General features: G+C 39.6%; 1 protein-coding gene across 3 annotated transcripts in view; it reads left to right on the forward strand.

Moving 5' to 3' along the window:
- Positions 1 to 5,717: 5,717 nt before the first annotated feature.
- Positions 5,718 to 26,104, forward strand: part of slc8a2b (solute carrier family 8 member 2b) — a 155,686-nt gene continuing 135,299 nt past the window's right edge. For 2 of the 3 annotated variants that reach the window (XM_029445860.1, XM_029445863.1), the window contains exon 1: positions 5,718 to 5,845. The gene's annotated coding sequence lies outside the window, so the exon portion shown is untranslated. The remainder of the gene's footprint in view (positions 5,846 to 26,104) is intronic. The other variant, XM_029445862.1, reaches the window with a different exon arrangement.

Here is a 26,104-nt window from a genome sequence, read left to right on the forward strand (position 1 = left end):
ATCTGTATTTGGTGTTGTGTGTCATTATATGCTTTATGATAGACTGGACTGTTATTATATTGTACAGGTTAGCTTATAAAAAATAAAATAACCAAGTAGTTATGTTACATAAATCAACCTAAAACTAAGTAAACCAACTTTGGGAGTTAAAGTTGAAAATACTGTATACATGTAAGGACCCGAAACTGTATGTTTCTTGTGAACATGGATCGTTATTTTGAAAATACACTGCATGTAATGAGCAGACATTACACGGCGTCCCAGACGAGTGCAAAACTGAGGGCTACCTGGAGCGTCATAGAGAGAATCATCGGGGCACTGACCGAGCTGCTGTATTTGACGAGTTTGGAGTGAGAATGTGTTGCTGTAGAACATCATGAATCTACGTCACAATGCAAAGTACAGAAACAGAGAAATGCCATTAACTGAAAACCAAAGCTTGTGGCAAGATAATGCTAAATAAATCAGTGGAGCACTTTTTAAAATCCTACACACGTGTGCTCCACACACATAGGTGTCTTGTTTATTTTGCCAAATAGTCTTCGTCTGAGGACATTTGTCTGACCTTCCTGTTAGTTTTGTTGCACCTGTTCGGGTGTGAAAGGCCACGCTTTTATCTTTCTTACTGGTTCATGATGTTTGGTGACTTCATCCGTCCAACTTCAAGCTGAGCAGAAGTCTAATTAGCCAGAACGAGTATAACACCTGCCGGTGTTCAGGTCGGGTGGCCTTGATCTGACATAATGGATCTGCACTCAGGCAGCAGAAATGTTGCATCCAAAAGGTTTTTTATGGCTGAAATCCATTTAGCTGCTTCAGTGTGTCAGTGCAATCGTTAATATTATAAGTAACATCCAACAGAATGTGGATGTTGTATGAAGATGTAAACATGAGTTGCTCTGTAAATGCAGGAAAAACTAACTGGGTTTGAATCTGGCGAGTGACCTTTGTTCCATCCCACCTCATTTTTTTATGCCTATGGATTTTTTATAAATTAGGCCTCAATGGCAAAAAAATGTAAAGACATTTCACTACCAAAATACAACAAGTCTTTAAACCCCACGAAGAACCAAGTCATCTGTGATCACACTGCATCGGATGCTTACATGACGTCTCTCAGTGTCTGCCTCGCTGCTCCTCTGCCTTGATATGATGTAATGATAAACATGTTATTTATAGATGAACATATCTCACTGCTGCATGCTCTCATTTACATAATCTCCACAACAACATGGTCGTTCCAGTGCTGACATGCCAGGACTCATGTGATACATCGTATCCTTAATGTGTGTGTGTGTGTGTGTGTGTGTGTGTGTGTGTGTGTGTGTGTGTGTGTGTGTGTGTGTCTCTACAGGCCATTTGGCTGTGAGATTTATTGTGCACCACAGAGGTCATTCTGGGGTCTTCTTGCCAATTTCTTATTAATCCCTTGAGGGGAAGTTCAAAGTTCACTCTGCATTACTGGATAAACGAGCGAGGGGACTGCCCTGAGCAGTTGGGGCTTTGGTGCCTCGCTCAAGGGCACCTCAGCAGTGCCCAGGAGGCAGAATGGCACCTCTCCAGCTACCAGTCCACAATCTGTACTTGCTCCATGCGGAAAATTGAATCGGCGAGTACCTACGGCCCCCCCGATCTGTTCTCCCTCCTCTTGTATTTAATAGTATTTACTAAAAGCTGCAAGACGAGCCAGACTTTTCTCCTCTCTCTGATAATGACTGTAAATGTATTTACTCTAAATTAGACTGTCATTTATAAAAATGAACATCATGCTGTATTGAAGAAGACTTAAAACCATTGATTGAGAACATACATTCATTAGGAAAATGTTTACTGAGGCATTAATCAAGTGAGAAGTAAGATCATTTTCTCATAGACTTCTATAAAATCTGACTTCTTTTAGTAACTAGTGGAGCCGGCCCCTGCTGGTTATTAGAAAGAACTTCCACATTGGCTTCACTGTTCAGGCCCGGAGGTTGCCGCTTGACAGAGACAGATACATATCATATACATCTCATACAACTATAAATGTACCATCAGATTAAAGCCAGAGGAAAGCAACCCCATCACCCATGATAAACATGCTCTTCAGAAACAGCCCCGCAAGAACTTAAGACAATATAATACAACGTGTTCTGCTTTTGTTTCCACTGTTCTCTGCTTTGGGGAGAAATTTCTGGAAAAAAGATGTGCGACTGCTCAGGAGATGCCGCTTTAAAGGTGTATATCTGAAATGTGCCAGTTTGTAAAACACAATAAAAATGTGAGGATGATGTTAGCGCTGAGCCTCACAAGGTTCTTAAACGTTCTGTTTATGAGAAGCTCCAGGTTACAGGTTGTTAAGTTTCAGCAATGGGAAGGAGTTTGACTGCAGATGTAATGATAAAGTATGACGGCAGACTGTCAGGCTTTTCAAAGATGCTTTCATAAATTTGATAACATCATTTTCACAATGTAATGTTGAGGAAAACAGAACTTTTGGAAAACCTTTAAAGGTTCAATGTGTAAAATATGCCAGAATTGAAACTTAAAACTTTAAAACAATGAACTAACATCATCAACAGAGTGTAAAAAGGTAACAGTGTTGACGTTATGTCAATCACGTCTGTGTGCTGTGTTGCAGAGATATCTGCTGTAATAAACATGCTCACTGACAGTTCCAGCCGTCCTGTGTAGGAGGTGATAGTGAGTCAGTGTAGCTCCAGTCTGCACTCTGTTTTGTCTGTTTTGATGATTCCTGTTTTGACTCGCACCGGGAGGCTGCTCAGCCAGCAGTACGGTGGCTGGGAGACGGACGGATCTTCCGTTAGCAGTCAGCAGCTAACACTGATTTAGCCGACTCCCCACTGGATCGTCAAACCTTCTGTTGCTGCCGTTACACATGTTAGACCCAGTGTTGAGCCAGTAGTAGAGGTGAAATACTGCCCCCTGTTTCTTTGGAGCAGGTGGCTCAAAATTACACATTGAACCTTTAATTTAACATACATACAGTATGATCCTTTTGAGAATCCAGACTTGCTGCAGCACTCTTATAGCAGAATATATGTATTCTTTATTAAACACCAGTGTGGACAGAGACCCTCTGACACATAAATGTAGTCTCAGATTAAGCATTTGTTAAAAGTAGTGAGACTTAAATGTATTAAACCTACACATATTTATCATGTAATTGTATTACACTCAGTGTGAGTATAACATCTTAAAAAATGTAACAATCAGGATCATTTAAAGGAGGCAGTGAACCCAATGGAAAGCAAAATGATTAAAAGCTGACAATACATTTGAACGAGGAAGAAGTGAGCAAAAAAGGAATTCTGGTGGCTGAGGGAGGTGAAGAAGGGGAGGAGGTGGACAATGTAGCAGTAGCGTCTCAAACTGTCTCCACTCGATGAACTCAGAGAGGTAGATTTAGAACAGCGTGACTATATAGAGTCAGACTGATTGAAGGGCTGTATTTCTGCTTCGTCAAGCAGGCCTCAGCAGTCAGAACTCTGCAACATGGCCCACACTTGGCTAAGTAATTGTCCTGCTCGATACTGCTGATAAATGCCTCTTCCCTTTCTCTTTCATATGGGAGAAAGCCTAGATGCTGAGCTAGAAGGACGAGCACTCTAGGGAGATCAGAGAGCTTCTCCTTCTCCTCTTCTTTGAATCTTCTCCTCTCTCTCTCTCTTCTTCTCCTCTCCGCTCCGCTCCTCTCCTCTCCTCCTCTCCGCTCCTCTCCTCTCTTCTCCTCTTCTCTCATCTCCTCTCCTCTCCTCTCCTCTCCTCTTCTCTCCTCTTCTCCTCTCCTCTCCTCTCCTCTTCTCCTCTCCTCTCCTCTCCTCTCTTCTCTCCTCTCCTCTCCTCATCCTCTTCTCCTCTCTCTCCTCTCCTCTCCTCTCCTCTCTCTCTTCTCTTCTCTTCTCTTCTCTCTCCTCTCTTCTCTTCTCTTCTCTTCTCTTCTCCTCTCCCCTCTCTCTTCTCTTCTCTTCTCTTCTCTTCTCTCTTCTCTTCTCTTCTCCTCTCCTCTCCTCTCCTTTCTTCTCCTCTCCTCTCCCTCCTCTCCTCTTCTCATCTCCTCTTCTCTCCTCTCTTCTCTTCTCCTCTTTTCCTCCTCTTCTCTCCTCTCCGCTCATCTCCTCTCCTCTCCTCTCCTCGCTCCTCTCCTCTCCTCTCCTCTTCTCTCTCTCCTCTTCTCTCCTCTCCTCTCCTCTCCTATCTCCTCTCCTCTCCTCTCCTCTCCTCTCCTCTCCTCTTCTCTCCTCTCCTCTCCTCTCCTCTCCATCTGTGCACGTATATAAAGTGCTTTCCTTATCGAACATCAAATTCAAAGGCATCCTTGAAATGACCGTTCAGCCTGATCAAACATGTGTACCAGACAACATTTTCTGTATGCGTGATGTCATGGATATTTGCAGATCTCACAGTGTTACTGTAATATAGTGTTGGTATTGTTAGTATTGTCTCTTTAGACCAAGAGAAAACTTTCGATGGGGTGGATCACTCTTATTTGTTTTCTGCATTCAGGGCTTATGGAATTGGTATTGGTTTTCTGTCGAGGGTTGGTTTATAGTATATGATGAAGATGGGGGCAGGGCTGAGTAGAACAATTCCTGTACGATGAGGGATAACACAGGCTTGTCCTATTTCGGGACAGCTTTATAGCCTAGCTATTGAGCCTTTGCAGTGCAGGTCGAGGGTCCTCCTACTCTTTCTGCCTATGCAGACAACATTAATGTCTTTGTCCCCAGCCAGGGGGATGTTCAATGTCTGCAGGACACCCTGTCCCTGTATGGCAGGGCCTCATCTGCACAGGTAAACGGGGCAAAGAGTGATGCTTTGCCCCGTTTAATGTTAATGTAACTGTGCAGCAACCAGGCGGTACTAAGCCTTCCTGGAGGACTTGAGTGGGAAAAAGAGGGACTGAAGGTTTTGGGAGGTTTTTGAGCACTGAGGGCTTTAAAACTAAGAACTGGGAGGGAGTAAAGGAGAAAGTGTGGGCTCAGTTGTCTAAGTGGAACTGGTTACTCTTTGGCACAGACTTATGGCATTGACACCGGCACTGGGTTTGTGCAGCTGCTCTCTCTCTGCCTGTGGCTGAGGGAGGACAAGGACTAATTCACATCATGTCCAAAATTGCTTCCCTCAGACTACGGACTGCCTTCTCTTTTATGACTGGGCCTGGTTGGAAACAGCTAAACTGCTGCTGAGGAGAGCTGGGAGGTTTGGCTACCACAAGTGTGGATCTTTCCAGCCCGACACCATATTTACACTTCTTTAATGCAGGCATGGCAGATTTTTAAGATCTTCCGTGCCGCCAACGAGATCCCGGGCATGTGGTTATTTGAGGAACCCTTGTTTTTCAATAGCCTGACCAGGACTAGGACATTACAGTCTATCAAAGGCTGATACCCTGGAACATTTAGTTTTTGAGTGGCTGTCGGCTGTTAGCTCTGTTTAAGCATTTAACAAGGTGGTTTTAGGGTCTTGGGGAGGAGTTTTCCTGTTTTTTATTTGTTTTTGGCCCAAATTCTCTGCCAAAAAGAAGGATGTGCACACTCCTCTTCTTGTCTCCTCTCCTCTCTCCTCGCGCCCACGAGGACAAACCGCGCTCGTCGGTACCCCGCCCGTGTGCGATGAGGGGCAACTGCGGGGAGGGGGAGCGCGAGTGCTTGGTTGTGTGTGCAGTTTGTTGAGAGAGAGAGAGAGAGAGAGAGAGAGAGAGAGAGAGAGAGAGAGAGAGAGAGAGAGAGAGAGAGGCGGGGACAGAGCGCAGTACCGAGGAGGACAGTTGTCTCTCCCACTCTTTCATACTAACATCAGATACTATGCTTATTGCTTCGAGTGACTGGCACTAGAACACAAGGTAAGAGACATTTTCCTTTACACTTCTGTTCTGTTTGTGTTTACTGAGCTTGCACAGCTCCATGCGAGCATCACTGGCTGCCGATTCTGTCCATGGTACGACCATGTGGAGCTGCTGTGTGGTGCCAAAAACTAGACCAGTGACAGAGTATGTCTCCCTCGAAGTGTTGGTGCTTTAAAGCCTGTACATAGATACATGTCATCACTGATCTTTATGTATTTCTATAATGTCATAATAATATTTGCTTTGAAAGGCAATCGCTTTAATATTTGGAATTTACAAGCCACGCTCGACATCATCAGGATCATGTTTTCTCTTATTCCTCCCGAAGCTTCTGTGTTTCATATATTCCCCTGAAGTTTTGTAGGAGCGTGAGTGAAATACTAAGGACGTTGCAGGGATTTTGTGAGAGCACACAGACTTCATTAAGCCTCCTGCCCGGCGCTTTCATCCAAAGTGCCTCCCAGTGTAATGAGCGTTACTGCCCTGCGTGGCCCCGCTGGGAGAGTAGGTGTTGTGTTCAAGCCAAGAGACACACATCACCAACTCTTGACATGTGTTCTGGAACTGCCTTTATTATTGCAGAGAAACAGTTAATCTCACATAGGCTGTCGGAAATTCTCTGGATCTGCTTTTAATAATACAAAACATATATATGAAAAAGAGAGACTGGTGAACTGGTGAGAATGTCACACGTCTGCTAAATGTAAAATGTGTTGGATATGTTGCTTCGCTGGTGAAACAACGTGAGGTTGTAGTAAATCTGATGATACTGCGCCTCTTGGCTGCGGACACCAGCGTCAAGTCAGCAAAAGGAAACATATAAGTTCTGGTTGAATTTTCAAAATAAAACCATCTTGTGGAACAGATTATGGGAGTTAACGAGGTGGTTTTATAGACTGGTTTAGGTCAAATGTTTGTACTCTTATTTCAGATCGTTGTTGTACGCCATTCATCCACATGTTGAATGGTTAAACATGTTAAAGACCAAACAACATTAGTGTAGTCTAGCTATAAGTTACAGTCCGAAAACACAGAGTATGGTTGCATACAATATGCAGGCTGCATCTAGAATGATATCTCAATATGTGACAGAAAAATAAAAAATAAGCTTTTATCTTGAAAACTACGTTGCCCATATTCCGGTTTCCTCCTGTCTTTTTGTGTTAACCTTTACCACGGCTGATGTGTCCGGGGAGGGCTTCTGATCCAGGTTGGGTTGGCTGTATGATGTTTCACCACCTTAACGTCGCCCGCGCTATTCATTGTGCCGGAATCACCTCCCCCTCCTCCATTATCCACCACCAGACTCTATGAAATAGAGTCTATGTCATATTTCAGCCTTTTAACTGCCCGGGGTGCAGACAGTAATGTTGCATAACTGTGCGTCCCAACCTGATACAGCGGATATGTGTGGATAAGACTAAACGGTCACTTTCATGTGTTAACATGCATGACATATATTGCACCTTATAGTGATTGAATTGATATCAGATTGTGTGGTGAATATGTCTTTATTATGGCCACTGATTTTTTTGAGTCAGGACTACTGGGCGCAGAGAGTGATGCACAGTACTTGTATTTTGCACAGTATTTTAAATGTAAAATAGTGAATGCATTCAGTGTGAAGTCTGGCAATAGTTTTGATGGGGGAGGTAGTTACAGCCGGGCAGCAGCATGCAGGGCAGGCTGTAGAGACGGAGGAGAAGTGGGGATCCTCCTCCCGTGCACAGAAGCTGCAGCAGGGCTTCCCTGGGCTTTTCCTCTCTCTCTGTCTCTGCAGTTTTTCCAGGGCTTCCCTCGTTTTCCCTGCACCAGCCTTCCGCCCAACCTTTCCTCCTCCATCAATCTCTCTGTCCATGAGGCCATACAACTCCCCTCCCTCCATCCCTCCATCCCTCCATCCTTCGATCTAGCTTTGAAAGAAAAATGCTGTAGGATACAGATGCAGCAACAGAAGAAGATTTTCATGTTTCGAAAAATGATAGGGATGAAGTACGATAAGGCTACATCAGGCACATCCTTTGTCCTTAAGGGAATGTTTCAGTAATAATTAGTGTACAGTGTGCTCAGATTTCTGCCTTTTTGTCCTTTGATGTTTGGTATTTGCAACAACCATTTGCACAACTCCACCAACATGTTTAGCTTCTTCTGAGAAACATAAGCAAGTGCTGCTCTACCTTTTATATTGGCTGTTGGATTATTCATTAACATTCCTCCTTCCTCTCTCTGTCTCCTCTCTGCATCTCCTCTCCCTCTCTCCTATTATCTCCAACGCTTTCAATCTACCTTCCTCCCATCTTCTCTTTCCTCTCCCTCCCCACGTCCCCTCTCCTCCCTGCTCCCTCTGCATCTCCTCCCGTCCTCACATCCTCTACATGTTCTCCCTCTCTATGCTGTACATTCCACTATAGGGCATTTAGCAGATTCTCTTATCATGATCACACCACCCACAGAGAGACATATGTCCCTGTGTTTTCTGCATCTTTTAACCTTTATTTACCCAGTGGGTGTTGTGCTGCTCTTTCATCATCAATCCACCTCACACTTGCACATTTATAAATCACACTTAGGAAACACTCCGGCACAGCCACAGCCCTGTGCTGTTACATAACATTTTTATTTACTTGGCTGTTAAAGTGATTTTGATAGAATAAAATATTTGTTTCTCTAAAGCTTTGGATTGAGCAGAAAGCCACACTATTAAAGCTTTCCCACCTGTCACCTGATGTGATGAAGGGACACATTCAATGTACTATTAATAAGCAGAAGAAGGAAATGAAAGTTAGCATGGCAAAGTGACACATACAGGAACTCAAAAGGCATCAATGGAAAGCTAAGAGACCAGATAAACACCGGTTATAGCATTTCAAAACGTCTTAGGGACGGATATCTGCAGAACACTTCAAGAAGAATCTTCTTCCAGAGGGATTTATGATTGTGCAACGCACCAAACCACATAGAATAAAAACACACAACAAGAAACAAACCAAAGATGCAAAACACATTTCTCTCTGTTCCCACCACTCTCTCTCTCTCATTATCCATCTTCCTCCTGTCTCCTAACTCCTCCTCCGTCTCCTCCGTCTGATTGCTCTCTTGGGATACGTTCAGGACTGTTTCCTGTACCTCTAGCCTCTCATCCACAGACTCTTCACAGTTTTTAATTATACAAATGATCTGCCTGCATGGTGCAGGGCAAAATTGCGTGTGCCTGTGTGACAGGGGAGCGATTTCTTTTGGGAAGGACAGACAGACGGCCTGGAGCTCTGTCACTTTGGAGATTTAACTATAATCTTTGAAAGCGTGGGAGCGATGTAGTGAGAGCATCGCTCCCCCAAGTTTGGCTGAAATTGGATCAGTGCTATGTGAGATACAGGCGAGTGGCAAACAAATAAATGAGCAAACAGGCTGATCTTTTCCAATCTCTACACCTTCAGACAAACAGAGCCTCTGATGTCCGATAAGATCCCAGAGATTGACTTGGAGACAGGAAGACAGAAAACCAAGGCTAGACATCAAATGAATAGAACCTTTGAGAGAGAACACATATGAAGGATTACAAGAGATAAAGACTGCAAAGTGAGACAGAACCTTCTGGAGCACACCAAAATCAAGCCTCCAAGTACTAGTTCACGTCAAGTCACAAGTCTTTCTGTGCAAACTGAGATGAAGTTGCAGTTCCTTTCAATGCAAAGGCCTAATCATTGAGTATTTACACTGTGTGTCTGTTTTCGTCTCACAAATTTTACTCTTTTTTTTTGGGTCGCCTTGGTCTTGTTCACCCTCTCGTGTCACTTCTGTCATGTCCAAGATGGCGACGGCCAAAATGTCAAACTTGAGGCTTCTAAACCGTCGTCCACAAACCATGCGGTGACTTTCTCCTCTGGTTTCATCTGCAGCTCTGCATTGTGTTTTCCGCACAGCAGCAGGGCAAGAAGTTGTTTATCTCGACTGTTGACGTGGCGGGATCTTTTTTCTGAACTACTTTTGCATTCCCTCTGATTCATAGAGGAAGGCTGAGCTGTATTAGATGGAGCACCCTCCGCTGTGGCTGGCTCAGCAGCAAGTCTGAATCAGGATACGTGTGTTTCTTGTTCTCTTGAAATGAGGCGGCTTTGACATAAAAGAGACAAATTAAATCACAAAGTCGAGAATGCGACAGATTGTTCAGAAAGATAGTGCAGCTGTGTATGATAGATATACTAACTATAGGCAGTGTGTTGGGGAAGAGTATATCTTGCCGCAGTGGCCACCTGCTGAGAGGCTACACAAAGACGCTGTCTTATCATCAGATGTGTTTGTTATAGAGACACTGAAACACACTCATGTCAGGGACAAATGGATTTAATGCATTAGAGTCTTGTCAACTTTTACACCAGTAGTGCATTATGGGTTGAACTGAGCTTATGTGTCGGGTGTGTCTCTATTTTACTTTCAGTGCTACAAGGTTACAAAACCACCGACACACTGTGTCACGTTACAATTGACATAAGATTCCTCTCAGTCTTGCCATCGCACCAATGTCTCTCCACCTCTTTAAAGTTTCCTCTTTTCCTTCCTCACATTGACACCCTAACCTCGGTCGTCCTCTCTCCCTCTGGGCTTCTCGCCGTCTTTCTCTCTACTAATGTATTTAATTTGCATTGAATTAAGTTTTTACACTGTGGCTTACCCTTTCCTCACCTTTATCACTTACATATGTAGCCTCACCCCCTCTCTCTGTCTCTAGAGCCTATAAATATAAATGATATTTATAGTGGCATATGACTACGGCTTGTTTTAGTCTTTCCAGGGATCCAGTTTGACACTATGTGTGTTCATGTGATTTTAAAAGTTTATTATTCTGTATTTTCCTGTCTCTTCATACTGCAGTACTATCAAATACAAATACAACATTTCCAATAAAAACGTTTTATTACATTTCTGTATCATTATACTGTGGGTGTATTACAGTTAGAAAGCTGGACACTGCAGCCAATCAGCTTTGCTGCCAGTTTGCCACCCAAACCCAAAACCACCTCCCCAGCTGCCCAACAAGCATTTTCCTCCAAGAGACGTCTGTATAACTGTAGACAGTTACAACTGCCAGCAGGGTCAGTCATTACTCTCTGTATTATGAATTCTTACATAATGAAGATTTAAATGAGTAAAACTTTCCCAGAACAGAAAAAGTTTAAGTTCAAAAGTTCTTATTTGTCATAAGCACAACGATTACAGTGAAGCAGTCGTTGGCAATGACAATCTTTGTTCTCCGGCTCCCTCCAACGATGCTGCTACAAAATGTAGAAAAAGAAAAACAAACAAGAGAAAATGGGAATCCGAGACATAAAGCATAAAATAGAGCAGAAGTTAAACTATAGGAATAAAATAAAATATAACACAAATTCAATCCTTCTTGGTTTGGATGGTTTGGATGGTTTGTGGCGAATCCACTGATTGTAGCCATTTCATTCAAATTAACTGAATTGCGTCGTCACAAATGTCCTTCTGTGCTCCCTCTGCTCTCAACTGAGCATTTGTGCATCAGTCGACTTTTGTGTGTGTGTGTGTGTGTGTGTGTGTGTGTGTGTGTGTGTGTGTGTGTGTGTGTGTGTGTGTGTGTGTGTATTGTCTCTCTCTGCTCACTGCTTGCCTATTAAAAGCTCAGAGACCACTATAACTCCAGAGGGAGTGCGATGCTGGATGAGAGTTTACAGCTATCATTTTATTTCCTTCTTCTTGCAGGTTTGTAACACACTTTCACTTATTTTTTCTTCTTTCTCCAAATACCTTTTTTGCATCCTCTAGCATCCTTCATTCTGTCCTGTTTCCTCACTAATCCCTCTCCTCTCATCCTCTACCTCCTTCTCTGTTTTTCAGTGGCTTACCGCCCTTTCACCTCAAACTCTGTTCCCACTCTCGACTCCTCCGCCTGCCAGTGCTTTCGTTGTCACCTCGGGGTGTAATCAGAAGGGTTGGTGCAGGGTGGAGAGCACTGTAGATCTCTTGTGTAGGCAGGTGTAGTTTTCATCAGACCTCAGTGGACTGTAGGTTTGAAGAATGTTGATTTGGAGACTCTGTGCCTCTCAGTGGTGTTTTAATGACACTCCAGTAATAAATGTGCCCACTCAATGACTCCCTTTGTTCTTCTTTCTCTGATCCAGAGGTTTAAAATAATCTCCCATCTGTTTACTTTAATGTTTAATGTTCAACTCAAAGTCTGAATGATCAAATCTGAAATGAGACATTTTAAATACTTCAGAACCTAAGATGACTAAGAGTCTATACGACTGTAGCTAAATGCTAACATCAGCATGCTAACATAATCAAGCACAATGCTAACATGCTGAAGCTAAGCAGGTATAATGCTCACCATGTTCACCATGTAGCATGTTAGCAGCTAACATGTGATAATTAGTGCAAAGTAAAGGCTGATCTCATGTTCTGCAGGTTTTTGATCATAAACCAAACAATTGGAAAAATTATCATTTCAACTTGATGATTGCTCTCGAGGAAAAGTCAGAGGATCACAAAAGTCATTACAATTCATCCCGAGGGGACAGCAATGGGACACATTTCATTGTAATCCTTCCAATAGTTGGGATATCGGAGTCTGGACATAAGTAGTAAGTCCCTTACACATGACTACACACATATCAATAACAGGAACATTATACAGTATCAGATACACTGGCACAGCGACATTACAGAGGCATTTTTCTTTTAAATTCAAATATTTCCCTAAAATCCTAATAAGAAAGGTTGACTCAGAGTAAAAGGAAATCCAGATTTCTTTCATCTAAGATCCGCCCACTCATCCTACTCTGACTGGCAGGTTCAATATCTGCCTAGTAATCCTTTACTCCTCTTCCTTCTCCTCCTCCTCTGTCCTCTTCATGCTTTCCACTCTCAAGCCACTCATCCACTTTACCTCTGCATGTGAGTGACAGGCAATAAATGTGTTCATATGTACATTTTTCTCCGTCTCCTCGGGGATCAAGGGACGGAGAAAGAGAGTTATGAGTGGTTAGTGATGTCATATGGCACCACACAGCCCCATTCTCCTCTCTCCTCTCCAACCTAACGCTGGGCTGGTGTTCATTCTGCAGAGCATGCAGAGATCTGAATGGTCTTTACAGTACGATCACTACCAGGAACGTTGAGGCGGTTTCTATTTGCACCTCGGAAACTCAGTTCCACTGTTTCAAATTTCAGCCTACATCGTGTTTGTTTATGTCCACGCCTAGACTCACTGACTCACACTCAATGTCGAAGACTGGATGGAAATATCACATTTCTGTTTGTTTCATGTAATAATGTGAGGAAGGTCTCATCAGATCTGGTGGAGCGATGGGGAGAATATTTAAATCTCTTCAGTGGAAGCTACCATGCTTCCTGTAGGTAGTAAATAGTTGTCTAAATCTGTTTCTATCGCACTTTGTATTATCGATACTTTTCCACCTCAACCAAGTGTAAAAACATAGATACTTGAAGATCCAATTTTTGACATTTCCACTATTTTCCAAAATAGTTTTTATGGGTAAAATGAAAATGTGCAAAAACAGGTGGATGGAAACGAACCTTGTGTGACACATTTTCTTTCTTATTGGTGTGAATAAAACTCACCTGTATTGTTTATTTAACCATCTGTCATCCTTTTGATATGTAGATGTACACAGTATATCGGTTTAAAACACACACACACACACACACACACACACACACACACACACACACACTCACCCTCATACAGTCATTGGTCCAGTCCAGGAACTGTGCCACCAGCTGTCCCCCTACTGGCTGTTGTCCTGCTGTAGGAAGTGTGTGTGTGTGTGTGTGTGTGTGTGTGTGTGTGTGTGTGTGTGTGTGTGTGTGTGTGTGTGTGTGTGTGTGTGTGTGTGTGTGTGTGTGTGGAGGGGGTGGAAGGGAGGTCTCTCTCACTTTAACTCAATCTCTTTCTATCAGTCTCGCCCACTCTTTATTTCTCACATCCACATCCTGGGACTTTAGATCAGTGTCAGAGAAAAACAACAACACATTTATAATAAATAACCTTGTTGCTCAAATGTATTATATAGTTATTTATTTTATCTCTGAGGATCACCAATTTGTTTGTGGAGATTTCCATATGTAGTAAAACACTTCTGTATATATGGTCTTAATGCTTCCTACCTCCCACGCCAAGTACTGCCAGCGAACTGCATACATCAAATGGTTAGATTACATATTGTTTAGTTTCTACTACTTTAAAAATGGTCCTCTCATCATAGATATAATGTAGGTTGTTTTAATTGAGTTTGAATGTTGATTTTTATTTAAGTGAATATGCAGTAACATTGTTGTTCTCAGGCTCCCTCCAACAATGCTACACATATGTTATATACTGTTGTGATGGTTTAACAGCTTATTAACAGCTAGTGAAATACATATATAATGCCAAGTTATTTGACTTTGGTTTGTGTAATTGCTTTGTGTAAAAATTGCGGCGACAAAACAATTCAAGATCTCACAAATATTTTACCAACATTGGTAGACTGTGTGTTAATTCTTTTGATTAGAGTCTTGGAGGAGCTGACTGAAGCTGACAAACAGCTCCTTAGTACTCCAATGTTTTCTGTCTTTCCTCGTCTTCCTCACGCTCAGCAGTCAGTGTAATTAGGTGAGGTCGCGTTCAGCCACAGTCTCATCAAATTATCCCTGTCATTCTCCCTGTCTGTCTGAATCAAAAGTAATTGGACACACACACATGCACACACTCTGTTTGGTTTTTGCTCCTCTCCACACCTCCACACTGTGACTCATCACACACACACAGTGTGACCACATCAAATCCTCTCACTGGCTTCTTTAAAACAGTAATGGTCTCAGTGTGTGTGTGTGTGTGTGTGTGTGTGTGTGTGTGTGTGTGTGTGTGTGTGTGTGTGTGTGTGTGTGTGTGTGTGTGTGGCACTACCTTATATTATATTACATTTCCAAAGTCTGATTTTCATTTTTTTCATTCTGCCCTCAGCAACAGCAGCTTCTAGTTTTAATTAATTGAACAATCACATCTCTGCTCCTGCAGGAGGCTGCACATTGATGTTTCAAACTCTTTAACAGGGAGGTCTGATGCTGAGCAGAATCTTTGCTCCTAAACAAACTGGAGCCCAGAAAAATGCTATTATTAAAAAAACAGAAGAAAACAAAACCTCCTATTTTCTTCATCGGGCCTGACATGACGTAGCCTCACTGTGCTGTTGTGTATTTCTATTACAGCCTCACAGCAGGGGTATCGGCTAAGTAAAAGAGAGGATGTAAGACTATAAAGCCCAAACTGTAGAAGTCTGGATATACATACCCAACATCCTGTGTTTTTGAAGTATCTGTGTAACACAAGAGTCTTTGTGTTGTGGAGTCTTATTTTGTTCTGATGAACTGTCCTCCAAAGTAAAACACCAGCATCAGTTTACTATGTGTTCGTTTAAATGACAGTGCCCTCGCAGCCATATGAATTCTGACTGTTGTCATGTGACGTTATTATAAAATCTATAGATAATGGATATACAGGTCAACAAAAGTTGGTAGAATAGGAATTGTAGGATGGCATATCTCTGCAGCACCACAATACTTCATTCACAATGGTATTTTGACACAATTGAAAATTGTAGCCATATTTCTAATTTAAAAATAAATATCAATATATCTATATATATACTTTTATGTTTTTTGTCAGTGCATGAGGTTTAGCAGGAAGCATCAGAAGATGCCTTATTTTATGTAATTATTATTCTGGTTCATAAGTCGTTCCAGCTTTCAGTCTGATTCAGGACTGCCTGTCTGAGCTGTGTCATGTGTAAGAAGCTTAAAGACCAAAGACCTGCACTTTAACTGTCCGCTGAGTTTTTTTTATCAAACACTCTCAAAGCTTTTGTGTGTTGTGGTGTATTTATGTATCACCCTATGCTGCTGTTTCATGTCAGCTGAGTGCATACTGTAAAACTGATTTATTGTAAGTGTGTGTGTGTGTGTGTGTGTGTGTGTGTGTGTGTGTGTGTGTGTGTGTGTGTGTCTCTACAGGCCATTTGGCTGTGAGATTTATTGTGCACCACAGAGGTCATTCTGGGGTCTTCTTGCCAATTTCTTATTAATCCCTTGAGGGGAAGTTCAAAGTTCACTCTGCATTACTGGATAAACGAGCGAGGGGACTGCCCTGAGCAGTTGGGGCTTTGGTGCCTCGCTCAAGGGCACCTCAGCAGTGCCCAGGAGGCAGAATGGCACCTCTCCAGCTACCAGTCCACAATCTGTACTTGCTCCATGCGGAAAATTGAATCGGCGAGTACCTGTATACTGTATTATGGTATCACCCTATGCTGCTGTTTCATGTCAGCTGAGTGCATACTGTAAAACTGATTTATTGTAAGTGTGTGTGTGTGTGTGTGTGTGTGTGTGTGTGTGTGTGTGTGTGTGTGTGTGTGTGTGTGTGTGTGTGTGTGTGTGTGTGTGTGTGTGTGTGTGGCCATATGGTCTTGTGCAGTCCTTTGTAATCAAGGAGATAAGCATGTTATATAAGATTTAATCGACCTTGCTGTACACAGTAACCTCTGACCTCTTCAATTTTATAACGGAAACACATCTCATCCTCTGTTGCTGTGAATGGATCAGCCCCTTCCTACATCTAGGCCATGGTCAAACCATACACCCCAGCATGTTCACTTCGCTCTGCATCGGCCAATCGGCTCGCTACTCCCTCACTGCGAGTGGGACCCAGATTCCCCTCAAACAAAACACACCTGTTTGCTATCCTGGCTCCACAATGGTGGAACGAGCTCCCCATTTATGTCAGGTCAGCAGACAGTCTTTACACCTTCGCAGACTGAAAACTCACCTGTTTCGACTGCAGCTTGGCGAATAATAAAATGCATTAAAAAAAACAAAGAAATAAAGAAAATTCTGTATTCAGCACTTAAATTTGTTTGGCTTATTTGAAGCTAATTTACTTGCTTAATGAACTGCTGTTCAATATAATGTAAGAACATGTAATGTGTTAGCTGTGATCTGTATTGTTGTATATACTATCACTTATATTTGATCAGTTTTTATCCAGAGCAGACGTGGCTCAGCATTTGCATATGTATGTGAAAAGCATTTCTTAGTGGAAGAAAAGATAAATGTAAATGAATTATGTCGCCTCTGGTGTGAAAACGGCTTCACTAACCTGCAGGCCTCTGTAACGTTAGCATTTATTGGTTGCTGTTCATACATGAATACTAAATCCAAAGTTTACTGCTGAGCTGCTCAAGCAAACATTATGTTATGAAATGTCGGATGTGGATGCATCTGACATCTTACAGCCTCTGGCTCTCATTATGCAACTCTGAGCTCACTGTTGGTAGTAATCTGCTGTGGCTGGACGTGTTACCTTCTTAGACAGTTCTACGAGTTCTTCAATGATTTAACATTGCACTCCTTTAATATTGTCCGATGTACAGTTAAAAAAAAAAAAGAAGGATCAACATCAATAACAGCAGAAACAGAGATATCGTCTTTATCTATCCACACATTCTTCTTCCTCTTCAAAACCTACATCACCCACAATGCATGAGATTGGTGTTACCAGCTGCTGATGTAGCCTGCAGCTTCTAGCCTGCAGTAGATGTGAGCAGCAGGATACAGAGCTCTGGTAAGATCTCTTCTTTCTAACTCCTCACCTCCAGATTTTTTTCATTTTCAAACTTGTCGTCTGCCGCCCTAACCAACGCTGACTCAGCTGACATCACGTGAGGCAATCTATGAGATTTCAGGGCGCTTCCTCTGGAGTCACAAAAGGCTTGATATTACCTTTTTTTTTCTTCACATATGCAGTAGTGTTCCCCAACACCTGCAAGCACACTTTGATATGTAATCGTAAGATGTATTTACCAAGATTTATGCAAACATTTTGATTTTCAGTGAAAACCAAATCTTGAAGAAACATAAGGTTCAGTTAGAGTGAATTTGTGATGCCCTTTTCATACATTCAAGGGAGGTTATAGTAAAATATTGGACAACTAGAGGTAGAATACTGAATCCCACATGTTTTGTTATGTGTTACACATTTCTGCTTACCTTTTAAACACGCTCATTCATAGACAAGTGGTTGTAATGTTAGCAGAATTATTCACATACTTGCCTCTGTACTCTTTGTGTACGTCGGGGCTTAAAAAGTATACTCCCTGGGGGGCAGATCAGGGCCAAATTCCAGCCGGGTCAACACAAAGAACTTCCAATTTTGCACAATGTAATAATAACTCAACACTACGGCACTGGAGGTTACTGTTGTTAATAAGATATCTACAGAAAAAGTTACAGCGACAGCAATCTATTAGTTTCTCTATAAAACTGCCGCTGATCTTCACACCCTGATACACTGTCCTCCACTGTCCATGTGCTGCACTGGATTTTGCAGATGCATTAAAGGAACGCAGGAGAAGTGATGCGTAGTTCAAAGCCACTCCAACAGTCGTGGCAGTAATGTGCTGTAAAAGGTGCAAATTCTATTACAAAAAAGAACAAGACCTAAAATGGTTGTTAGAGTTTGTTCAGATTTTATGAGCTACAAAATGCAATCTGCACATTCATAAGGCAGTAAGAAAATAAACAGTGTGTTTTGGTGAGAAAAGTTGTAAACAAAGCTGTATTTGTTTACACAGGACATGACACCAAAACTATGCATATGGTGCAAATGCTTGAAGAGCAGTTTTAATTTACTTTGGGTATGTCGTTTGTAGGAATTTTCGGATTAATTCCCCCACACTGTAAGAGGTTAACTCACATGCAACTTCTGCTATCTCATTCCAGTTTAGCTCAAGTCCGCTCTAGACATTTGATCTATGAGTGTGACATTTCTTACACAATAATTCTTTATTTATATGTTGAGTGCATACTCTCGCTCTTAGCGTAAATAATATATGAAGAATTGTCCCAAATGAGCTAACAAATTTTTACCAGGAAAAAATTATCCGTCTGACGGACTCTCCTTTATGTTTCCCTTCCTCTGTGTTTCCCCCTGTCGCCGGGGTACAGGGTTTTTTGTTTTTTTAATGGCTGCAGGGTCAGAGCTGGGGTCAGTCGTTGTGACCATCGGGGCCATTGCTCTTTGTTACTGCAGGATAACTGACGCACAGTTCTGGCTACCGCTGCTATTATTTAGCATGGGGGCACACAAATCCATGGTGCCCCTCACACATACAAACTACGCACACAATGATTGAAAAAAAGTTTGGGATTTCTTGATGACTTCCTCTCATTCCTCCAAACAAGACCATGTGGTTAATAATTTAAAAAAACAACACCCACACTGGCACATCAAATGTTTCCCCTCCACTGACACATTTGGTTGCTGCAGGGTGCTCTCTCTGTGTGTCAGCATGAGCAAGTGTTTTGTTCTGCTGGTAGTATTGTGTTCGGGGTTTGCCTCTCTAATCTGGCCGCCTGCCTGCACCATCGTCTGGCTGCTCTTTCTGATAACACTTTGTTGCTCAGCCACGGCGTGCTATGGTGTCTTCTTTTAGCAACACATTTACAACAAAAGCAGATTCAACTTAAATTAACTCTAGTGACACACAGATCAGTACTCTGGACAGAAGGTGAAAAGTGGTGACGTCATTTATCACACATTTGTCACACATTTATTACACATTTATCACACATTTGTCACACATTTATTACACATTTATAACAAATTTATTACACATTTATCAGACATTTATTACACATTTATAACAAATTTATCAGACATTTATTACACATTTATCAGACATTTATTACACATTTATCAGACATTTATTACACATTTATCAGACATTTATAACAAATTTATCAGACATTTATCAGACATTTATCAGACATTTATAACACATTAATTACACATTTATCAGACATTTATAACACATTTATCACACATTTATAACACATTTATCACACATTTATCACACATTTATAACACATTTATCACACATTTATTACACATTTATCACACATTTATCACACATTTATTACACTTTAATCACACATTTATCACACATACATAACACATTTATCACACATTTATTACACATTTGTTACACATTTATAACACATTTATCACACATTTATTACACATTTATTACACATTTATTACACATTTATAACACATTTATCACACATTTATTACACATTTATTACACATTTATAACACATTTATCACACATTTATCACACATTTATCAGACATTTATTACACATTTATCACACATTTATTACACATTTATAACACATTTATCACACATTTATCAGACATTTATTACACATTTATCACACATTTATCAGACATTTATTACACATTTATCACACATTTATTATACATTTATCACACATTTATAACACATTTATTACACATTTATCAGACATTTATCAGACATTTATTACACATTTATCACACATTTATCACACATTTATTACACATTTATCAGACATTTATTACACATTTATCACACATTTATCACACATTTATTACACATTTATCAGACATTTATTACACATTTATAAAAAAATTATCAGACATTTATTACACATTTATAACACATTTATCACACATTTATTACACATTTATCAGACATTTATTACATATTTATCAGACATTTATTACACATTTATCACACATTTATTACACATTTATCAGACATTTATTACACATTTATCAGACATAACAAATTTATCAGACATTTATCACACATTTATCAGACATTTATCAGACATTTATCAGACATTTATAACACATTTATTACACATTTATCACACATTTATTACACATTTATCACACATTTATCACACATTTATCACACATTTATCATTTATAACACATTTATCACACATTTATTACACATTTATCACACATTTATCACACATTTATTACACATTTATCACACATTTATCACACATACATAACACATTTATCACACATTTATTACACATTTGTTACACATTTATAACACATTTATCACACATTTATTACACATTTATTACACATTTATCACACATTTATCAGACATTTATTACACATTTATCACACATTTATTACACATTTATCACACATTTATAACACATTTATCAGACATTTATTACACATTTATCAGACATTTATCTGACATTTATTACACATTTATCACACATTTATCACACATTTATTACACATTTATCAGACATTTATCACACATTTATTACACATTTATCAGACATTTATCAGACATTTATTACACATTTATCACACATTTATCACACAATTATTACACATTTATCAGACATTTATTACACATTTATCACACATTTATCACACATTTATTACACATTTATTACACATTTATTACACATTTATTACACATTTATAAAAAAATTATCAGACATTTATTACACATTTCAGACATTTATCACACATTTATAAAAAAATTATCAGACATTTATTACACATTTATAACACATTTATCACACATTTATTACACATTTATCAGACATTTATTACATATTTATCAGACATTTATTACACATTTATCACACATTTATTACACATTTATTACATATTTATCACACATTTATCAGACATTTATTACACATTTATCACACATTTATCACACATTTATTACACATTTATCACACATTTATCAGACATTTATTACACATTTATAACACATTTATCACACATTTATCACACATTCATAACACATTTATTACACATTTATCACACATTTATTACACATTTATTACACATTTATCAGACATTTATTACACATTTATCACACATTTATCACACATTTATTACACATTTATTACACATTTATAAAAAAATTATCAGACATTTATTACACATTTCAGACATTTATCACACATTTATAAAAAAATTATCAGACATTTATTACACATTTATAACACATTTATCACACATTTATTACACATTTATCAGACATTTATTACATATTTATCAGACATTTATTACACATTTATCAGACATTTATTACATATTTATCAGACATTTATTACAATTTATCACACATTTATACACATTATTACATATTATCACACACTTATCAGACATTTATTACACATTTATCACACATTTATTACACATTTATCACACATTATCACACATTTATTACACATTTATAACACATTTATCACACATTTATCACACATTTATACCACATTTATCACACATTTATCACACATTTATTACACATTTATCACACATTTATCACACATTTATCACACATTTCTTACACATTTATCACACATTTATCACACATTCATAACACATTTATCACACATTTATTACACATTTATTACACATTTATCACACATTTATCAGACATTTATTACACATTCATCACACATTTATTACACATTTATTACACGTTATCACACATTTATCAGACATTTATTACACATTTATCAGACATTTATTACACATTTATTACACATTTATTACACATTTATCACACATTTATCACACATTTATCACACATTTATTACACATTTATCACACATTTATCACACATTTATCACACATTTATCAGACATTTATTACACATTTATCACACATTTATCACACATTTATCACACATTTATCAGACATTTATTACACATTTATCAGACATTTATTACACATTTATCACACATTTATCACACATTTATCACACATTTATCACACATTTATTACACATTTATCAGACATTTATTACACATTTATCACACATTTATCACACATTTATCACACATTTATTACACATTTATCACACATTTATTACACATTTATCACACATTTATCAGACATTTATTAGACATTTATCACACATTTATAACACATTTATCAGACATTTATTACACATTTATCACACATGTATCACACATTTATCAGACATTTATTACACATTTATCACACATTTATTACACATTTATTACACATTTATCACACATTTATCACACATTTCACACATTTATCACACATTTATCACACATTTATCACACATTTATTACACATTTATCACACATTTATCAGACATTTATTAGACATTTATCACACATTTATAACACATTTATCAGACATTTATTAGACATTTATCACACATTTATAACACATTTATCATACATTTATTACACATTTATCACACATGTATCACACATTTATCACACATTTATTACACATTTATTACACATTTATCACACATTTATTACACATTTATTACACTTATCACAAATTTATCACACACTTATTACACATTTATCACACATTTATCAGACATTATAACACATTTGCGGAGATAATAAGCAACAGAAGGGTTTGCACAAAGAGAACATATTAAAGGACCATACTGGAGAATGTCGAGCATAGCATGACTGATTGATTTCCTTGGTTTCCGTTCATTTAATAATAATAATAATAATACATTTTATTTATACAGCGCTTTTAAAAGGTACTCAAAGACGCTTTACATGTAGGCCTACATATATTACAAATTACATTAAGAAAAACAGGACATACATAAAATACATAGAAGTAATTACACATTCAAAGCAGATCTGAAGAGGTGGGTTTTGATTTGGGATTTGAACATGGTGAGATCAGTACAGTCACGGATGTGTTTGGGGAGTGAGTTCCAGAGGGAGGGGACGGCGATGGAGAAGGCTCTGTCACCCCAGGTCTGGAGCTTGGTCCTTTGTGGCAGGGACAGGAGGTTGGCGTCGGAGGAACGGAGGGTGCGAGAGGGAGTGTGGTGATGGAGCAGGTCGGTGAGGTAGGAGGGGGCCTGGTTGTGGAGGGCTTTGTAGGTGAGGAGGAGGTGTTGGGGGACTGGGAGCCAGTGGAGGTTCTGCAGGACGGGGGTGATGTGGTCACTGGAGCGGGTGTGGGTGAGGAGACGGGCGGGAGAGTTTTGGATGTGTTGGAGTTTTTTGATGAGTTTGGATGGTGTGCCGTAGAGGCTGTTGCAGTAGTCGAGTCTGGATGAGATGAAGGCGTGGATGAGGGTTTCGGCAGCAGGGAAGGAAAGTGATGGGCGGAGACAAGCTATATTTGTTAGATGAAAAAAGGCAGATTTGATGAATTTCGTAAAAGATAAGGTCGTAGCTATTGTATATTGCTTTAACTGTCAACAAATCCAATGAAAAGACCCAAAGCAACAGTGTGTAAGTCTGACGCTCAGAACTGTCTAACGCCCTACTGTTGGTCCTAAAAACGTAAATCTTTAAAAATAGGTCCCATTTAAATTCCTAATCCTTGTAAAAAGACTCAGTAATTTCCTGAAACAGCTGGTTTTTATCAAATGTCAAAAAGTCAACTTTTGGAGGAATATTTCCAGCGGTGTTGGTGGCAGCACGGCCGTGTTAATAGGAGTGAGTCAAAATAAACTACAGTGTGTGTCCATAGCAATTAGGGAACATTTCACCCCAATGAACAATGTGGCTCATTAATATGTAATGTTAATGTAATAATGGAGCTCTATGGCACAGAGGAAGAAGACATACCAGGCTGTGGTAATAAGAAAAATAAAGAATATTGCTCGCCTGTTTTATTATGTTTTCTTATTGCTGATGACAGATACAACAAGCCTGCGGTGTGCTAGCTGTAATCGTTTCATACAGACTAAAAACAACAGCGGTAGAGGTGAGGTGGACAGATGAAGACTGAAAGAGCTCGCAGGTGTAAATGATTTGGACCGTGAGTCAGAAGAAAAAACACTGCAATCTGTTTCTGGATGGATACACGTGTAAACTGTCTTCTTTTGAATGTCTCCTCTGAAGTTGCAGTGTCACACACGATTAACGATTGACCTGGAGTTTAATTTGAAATAAACGTAAATTGGCTACAAACCAATAATTGCTCTAATTTGGTTCCTGCTGTCTCTCTGTGTTGTGCTGAAGCTCTCACCCCCCAATGTGACAGTCTCGCTCCCTCCCTGGTGGTGGGGGGGGGGGGGCAGAAACGATCGGCTGTTTGATTATTATCATATGGTTAAATTCTAATGGATTTGTTCAGCTGGCAGTAAAATAATACCACAAAATGGGATAACACTACTTTATGGCTTTATCAGTGTGGTGTGAAAAAACATTATTTGCTAAGTTATACATATTAAAAATCTAATAATTATTCTAGTCTAGTTACCACAACTGTCCAAAACATATTAAAGAGCAACTGTTCCTAAGCACCTGAAGTGAACACGAGCAGCAGCAGTAACCAGTCCATCACCTGCTTATAAAATCTCTAGATTTGTATTTTAGTATTATTGTCACTCTTTATTTACATATTTGCTGTCATGAACAGACTGTGAACTGGTTGGGGGTGACCGTCTCTGTAAAGCTAACAGGTACAGTGTGTGTCGTATCCAGATGGGAGATTTTGTGTGAAGCAGGAACAAAAGTGAGAGACAGGTGGGGAGAGAACGTGCTCCAGTGGCCCCTGGCTAGACCCTGTCAGTCAGACTCACTGACAGAGGAAGAGGGCGAGAGAGACATACAAGACTGACACAGAGAGAGCGAGACGGAGAGAAAAGTGAAGGACGTGATGAATGAAGGACAGGTCTGATAGTTTCAACCATCATTCTTATCACTTACTGTAACTTTTGAATCACCATCTTCACTGCTAATAAGATCTATTAAAAAACTATCAATGCACCCAAATAAAAAATGCCTTTCTATATGTACTATATGTATACACCATAGAGACTGTAGGGTACACACACACACAAAGTATTGATCCAGGTGTGATTTGTATACGTTCAAACATCCATACAATAGCCTGCCTAACCAGCCTCAAGACTCAAAACATATATTAGAGAATATTAGCGTTTGACATCACACACTGCTGGTGAGAAGCTTTACGGTTGAAGAGCATTAAAGCATGTTTTCAACACTGATGTGAGGCTTCAGCGAGATGCCATAATTTATCATTTAACCAACTACTTATCAATGTATGACCTGTAGTGGGGTCAGATCCCAGTGTCAACATGTCCTCATGACGACAGGATAGGTTGATTGCCAGCGAAGTGAGGACGGCCTGGTTGTGTTGATGCTCCATATTAATGAACTTTTATCTTTAGCTTCGTTTCTATGTTTTTCATTGAGGAAGTCTTTGTTAATATTATTTTATGTGGACTCCAGGAGAACTAACAGACACTGTGTGGAAGTTTATGGAGATCCAAAAATGATCTGTTTGCATACAAAAGTAAACCTAATATGAAAATGTCACATCTGGGTGTGCAGCCCACTCATGATCTACTTTGGAATAAAAAAAACA

Source organism: Cottoperca gobio, chromosome 13 (assembly GCF_900634415.1).
Source record: "Cottoperca gobio chromosome 13, fCotGob3.1, whole genome shotgun sequence".
In the NCBI taxonomy this organism is placed as follows: domain Eukaryota; kingdom Metazoa; phylum Chordata; class Actinopteri; order Perciformes; family Bovichtidae; genus Cottoperca; species Cottoperca gobio.